Source organism: Schistocerca americana, unplaced genomic scaffold (assembly GCF_021461395.2).
Source record: "Schistocerca americana isolate TAMUIC-IGC-003095 unplaced genomic scaffold, iqSchAmer2.1 HiC_scaffold_1143, whole genome shotgun sequence".
NCBI lineage: Eukaryota > Metazoa > Arthropoda > Insecta > Orthoptera > Acrididae > Schistocerca > Schistocerca americana.
In genome coordinates, this window is record NW_025725202.1 from 5,001 (window position 1) to 10,610 (window position 5,610).

Sequence of the window (5,610 nt, forward strand, 5' to 3'; positions counted from 1 at the left end):
CCCATGAGCGTCGATTCGGGCGCCTTAACTCGGCGTTTGGTTCATCCCACAGCGCCAGTTCTGCTTACCAAAAGTGGCCCACTTGGCACTCCGATCCGAGTCGTTTGCTCGCGGCTTCAGCATATCAAGCAAGCCGGAGATCTCACCCATTTAAAGTTTGAGAATAGGTTGAGGTCGTTTCGGCCCCAAGGCCTCTAATCATTCGCTTTACCGGATGAGACTCGTACGAGCACCAGCTATCCTGAGGGAAACTTCGGAGGGAACCAGCTACTAGATGGTTCGATTAGTCTTTCGCCCCTATACCCAGCTCCGACGATCGATTTGCACGTCAGAATCGCTACGGACCTCCATCAGGGTTTCCCCTGACTTCGTCCTGGCCAGGCATAGTTCACCATCTTTCGGGTCCCAACGTGTACGCTCTAGGTGCGCCTCACCTCGCAATGAGGACGAGACGCCCCGGGAGTGCGGAGGCCGCCGCCCCGTGAAGGGCGGGGAAGCCCCATCCTCCCTCGGCCCGCGCAAGGCGAGACCTTCACTTTCATTACGCCTTTAGGTTTCGTACAGCCCAATGACTCGCGCACATGTTAGACTCCTTGGTCCGTGTTTCAAGACGGGTCGTGAAATTGTCCAAAGCTGAAGCGCCGCTGACGGGAGCGATTATTCCGCCCGAGAGCATCCCGAGCCAACAGCGGCGCGGGTCCGGGGCCGGGCCAGGTAGGTCCGTCATCCGGGAAGAACCGCGCGCGCTTGCCGGGAGCCCGAGCGCCCAAAGGGGCGAATCGACTCCTCCAGATATACCGCCGGGCAGCCAGCCAGGACACCGGGGCTCTGCCCAACAGACGCGAACCGAGGCCCGCGGAAGGACAGGCTGCGCACCCGGGCCGTAGGCCGGCACCCAGCGGGTCGCGACGTCCTACTAGGGGAGAAGTGCGGCCCACCGCACACCGGAACGGCCCCACCCCGCGGCGAGTGGAAAGGCAACCGGACACGACCCCGCCGCGGATTGCTCCGCGCGGGCGGCCGGCCCCATCTGCCGAGGGCGGAGGCCTGTGGCCGGATGGGCGTGAATCTCACCCGTTCGACCTTTCGGACTTCTCACGTTTACCCCAGAACGGTTTCACGTACTTTTGAACTCTCTCTTCAAAGTTCTTTTCAACTTTCCCTCACGGTACTTGTTCGCTATCGGTCTCGTGGTCATATTTAGTCTCAGATGGAGTTTACCACCCACTTGGAGCTGCACTCTCAAGCAACCCGACTCGAAGGAGAGGTCCCGCCGACGCTCGCACCGGCCGCTACGGGCCTGGCACCCTCTACGGGCCGTGGCCTCATTCAAGTTGGACTTGGGCTCGGCGCGAGGCGTCGGGGTAGTGGACCCTCCCAAACACCACATGCCACGACAGGCGGCAGCCTGCGGGGTTCGGTGCTGGACTCTTCCCTGTTCGCTCGCCGCTACTGGGGGAATCCTTGTTAGTTTCTTTTCCTCCGCTTAGTAATATGCTTAAATTCAGCGGGTAGTCTCGCCTGCTCTGAGGTCGTTGTACGAGGTGTCGCACGCCACACCGCCAGCCGGCTGTGCACGCTACCGAGTAAGTACCGGTATGCGAACCGCCAGGCGACGGGCGCGCATCGCACGTTTCAGGAGGCGCGGCCGGCCCCACAGGCGGCCGCGACGCTCCCAGGTCTGCGAAGCGGGGCAAACGCCGCGCGCTTCAGTATACGTAGCCGACCCTCAGCCAGACGTGGCCCGGGAACGGAATCCATGGACCGCAATGTGCGTTCGAAACGTCGATGTTCATGTGTCCTGCAGTTCACATGTCGACGCGCAATTTGCTGCGTTCTTCATCGACCCACGAGCCGAGTGATCCACCGTCCTGGGTGATCTTTTCTTAGTTTCCACTGTCTCTTTCAAGACAGTTGCATAGGCGGGACGTAGGCGTGTGGCGGCCCCTGTTCAAGCGTTCTGTGTCCAACGGCCTCACGGCCGATGGGCGTCGTACGGCTCCACACCGGAGCGGACAGGCAGTCGGGCGAAAGTCATTCAAAACCGGCGCCAGGCGCCAGGTGCCGCAGGCCAGCCGCTCCAGCGCTTCAGCGCTCGTACCACACAACATTGGCGTTAGTTTTGAGAAGCACGCGTGGTTCCGCACGCGGCGCACGGCTACTGCGAGCCGTACAGGTAGCGTGTTGCGCGACACGACACGCACATCGAACGACATGCAGTCTAGTCGGTAATGATCCTTCCGCAGGTTCACCTACGGAAACCTTGTTACGACTTTTACTTCCTCTAAATGATCAAGTTTGGTCATCTTTCCGGTAGCATCGGCAACGACAGAGTCAATGCCGCGTACCAGTCCGAAGACCTCACTAAATCATTCAATCGGTAGTAGCGACGGGCGGTGTGTACAAAGGGCAGGGACGTAATCAACGCGAGCTTATGACTCGCGCTTACTGGGAATTCCTCGTTCATGGGGAACAATTGCAAGCCCCAATCCCTAGCACGAAGGAGGTTCAGCGGGTTACCCCGACCTTTCGGCCTAGGAAGACACGCTGATTCCTTCAGTGTAGCGCGCGTGCGGCCCAGAACATCTAAGGGCATCACAGACCTGTTATTGCTCAATCTCGTGCGGCTAGAAGCCGCCTGTCCCTCTAAGAAGAAAAGTAATCGCTGACAGCACGAAGGATGTCACGCGACTAGTTAGCAGGCTAGAGTCTCGTTCGTTATCGGAATTAACCAGACAAATCGCTCCACCAACTAAGAACGGCCATGCACCACCACCCACCGAATCAAGAAAGAGCTATCAATCTGTCAATCCTTCCGGTGTCCGGGCCTGGTGAGGTTTCCCGTGTTGAGTCAAATTAAGCCGCAGGCTCCACTCCTGGTGGTGCCCTTCCGTCAATTCCTTTAAGTTTCAGCTTTGCAACCATACTTCCCCCGGAACCCAAAAGCTTTGGTTTCCCGGAGGCTGCCCGCCGAGTCATCGGAGGAACTGCGGCGGATCGCTGGCTGGCATCGTTTATGGTTAGAACTAGGGCGGTATCTGATCGCCTTCGAACCTCTAACTTTCGTTCTTGATTAATGAAAACATACTTGGCAAATGCTTTCGCTTCTGTTCGTCTTGCGACGATCCAAGAATTTCACCTCTAACGTCGCAATACGAATGCCCCCGCCTGTCCCTATTAATCATTACCTCGGGTTCCGAAAACCAACAAAATAGAACCGAGGTCCTATTCCATTATTCCATGCACACAGTATTCAGGCGGGCTTGCCTGCTTTAAGCACTCTAATTTGTTCAAAGTAAACGTGCCGGCCCACCGAGACACTCACTCAAGAGCACCCTGGTAGGATTGCAACGGGGTCCGCCTCGGGACGCACGAGCACGCACGAGGCGCGTCGCACGCCTTCGGCTCGCCCCACCGGCAGGACGTCCCACGATACATGCCAGTTAAACACCGACGGGCGGTGAACCAACAGCGTGGGACACAAATCCAACTACGAGCTTTTTAACCGCAACAACTTTAATATACGCTATTGGAGCTGGAATTACCGCGGCTGCTGGCACCAGACTTGCCCTCCAATAGATACTCGTTAAAGGATTTAAAGTGTACTCATTCCGATTACGGGGCCTCGGATGAGTCCCGTATCGTTATTTTTCGTCACTACCTCCCCGTGCCGGGAGTGGGTAATTTGCGCGCCTGCTGCCTTCCTTGGATGTGGTAGCCGTTTCTCAGGCTCCCTCTCCGGAATCGAACCCTGATTCCCCGTTACCCGTTACAACCATGGTAGGCGCAGAACCTACCATCGACAGTTGATAAGGCAGACATTTGAAAGATGCGTCGCCGGTACGAGGACCGTGCGATCAGCCCAAAGTTATTCAGAGTCACCAAGGCAAACGGACCGGACGAGCCGACCGATTGGTTTTGATCTAATAAAAGCGTCCCTTCCATCTCTGGTCGGGACTCTGTTTGCATGTATTAGCTCTAGAATTACCACAGTTATCCAAGTAACGTGGGTACGATCTAAGGAACCATAACTGATTTAATGAGCCATTCGCGGTTTCACCTTAATGCGGCTTGTACTGAGACATGCATGGCTTAATCTTTGAGACAAGCATATGACTACTGGCAGGATCAACCAGGGAGCTGCGTCAACTAGAGCTGAGCAGCCGGCCGCCCGGGAGTGTGTCCCGGGGGCCCGCGCGAACACGCAAGCGTCCGCTCAATTATTCTGCAAACAGGAGGAGGCTGAGCTCCCCTGCACAATACACCTCGAAACCCTCTCAGGTCCCGGCGGCGCGCAGCGCCGTCCTAAGTACTTGGTCGGGTTCGAGAGAGGCGCAATCGCCCGGAGTTTGGCGAGTAGACGCTTTAGGTGCGACCACCCGTGCTCCCAACTGAGCTTGCCGCTGCCGACAGAGGCCCGGGAGCGTGCTGTCGTGGCATTGCCGGCGGGAGACAACACGCGCCACCTACGGTGACCGGCAGCTCCAACGCCAGCGCCACAGAAGGACAAAAGCCCCACTTGGGTGCCGAAGCGAACTCTCCCAGCACAGCGCACGCGCCAACACGTCCGCACAGCTGCGATACAAACCACCTGCGAGAACCGCAGAGGCGACCGAGCAGCAGACGGCGTCGCGGCGCCGAGCGCCGGGCGGCGGCGCATCCTCAGCGCACACAGTCCTCAATCGGACCAGCACACTGCAGATGTCCACCGCGCTTCGCACCGGGCCCGCGAGGACCTACTTTGGCCGCACGGCGCCGCGTGCAGGGTGCGCCGGCGCGCAGCTGCGCCGCCTGCCGCCTCCGTCGGCCGGCGCGCCTGCCACTGGCCGCCCCCACCAGCCGGCTGTAGCGCGTGCGCCCACGCACCGCGCGGCCAGCACGCCGGGAGGCCCCCCCTCACCGGCCGGGGACGGTCCCACCCAGCCACCGCCGCGTATCGCTTCACACCCAGATGCCATTCACGTTCGTGGGCATGGTGGGTATCGCTGGAACAACCGGTTGGTAGCTCAACCGATCGTCGCCATCACTGATTCACCTCTAGCGAGAACAACCGCACCACAACGGTTTACCAGTTGTTCATTTGCATAACGTCACCAGCAAACGTAGGCGTCCATCGCCATTTGCAAATTCAACGATTGTTGCATGCCTGTGTCAGGTGTCACGACACACTATGTCTGCCCACATACACGCAACAACATGTGCACGCTTCGCGAACACGTGGAAGGTGGCCCCCGTACGTATGCGATGTCCATTGCGCGAACGACTGTCAACCGGCCTCTGTCGCATGTCGCAGATGTGGAACGCAGTGCACCATGCTATCACGGTGTGTGAGAAGAGACGACTACGTCTGACAACACGCGCCACTACATCAACAGACGGCTCATGCTGATCGCCATCCAGGGCATACCACACTGCAATCCAGCTCTTATAGGGAGACGACACGTAGCTGAGTGCACAACATTTGGACCGCATGGTTCGCCGTTGTTGGCGCAGTCGTTGTACGGTCACATGTACCACGATGTATCATTCAGTACATGAGGACCAATGTGCAGTACAGTGTGTGATTTGGACGTACAACATCAGCGGACAGTTGACACAGGCCGTACCACA

The 5,610-nt window shown here is 58.4% G+C and overlaps 3 non-coding genes across 3 annotated transcripts in view; all 3 read right to left on the reverse strand.

The window, feature by feature from the left end:
- The window catches only part of LOC124561074, a 4,222-nt gene extending 2,687 nt beyond the window's left edge, over positions 1–1,535 (reverse strand). The window contains exon 1 of the ribosomal RNA XR_006969530.1: positions 1–1,535. This exon is cut by the window's left edge and continues 2,687 nt beyond it. This is a non-coding gene — a ribosomal RNA (large subunit ribosomal RNA).
- Positions 1,536–1,723: 188 nt separating this feature from the next.
- On the reverse strand, positions 1,724–1,878 carry LOC124561072. Its single transcript, XR_006969528.1, has one exon. It is a non-coding gene; the product is annotated as a 5.8S ribosomal RNA (ribosomal RNA).
- Positions 1,879–2,229: 351 nt separating this feature from the next.
- On the reverse strand, positions 2,230–4,139 carry LOC124561078. The gene has a single exon (XR_006969533.1). It is a non-coding gene; the product is annotated as a small subunit ribosomal RNA (ribosomal RNA).
- Positions 4,140–5,610: the final 1,471 nt, after the last annotated feature.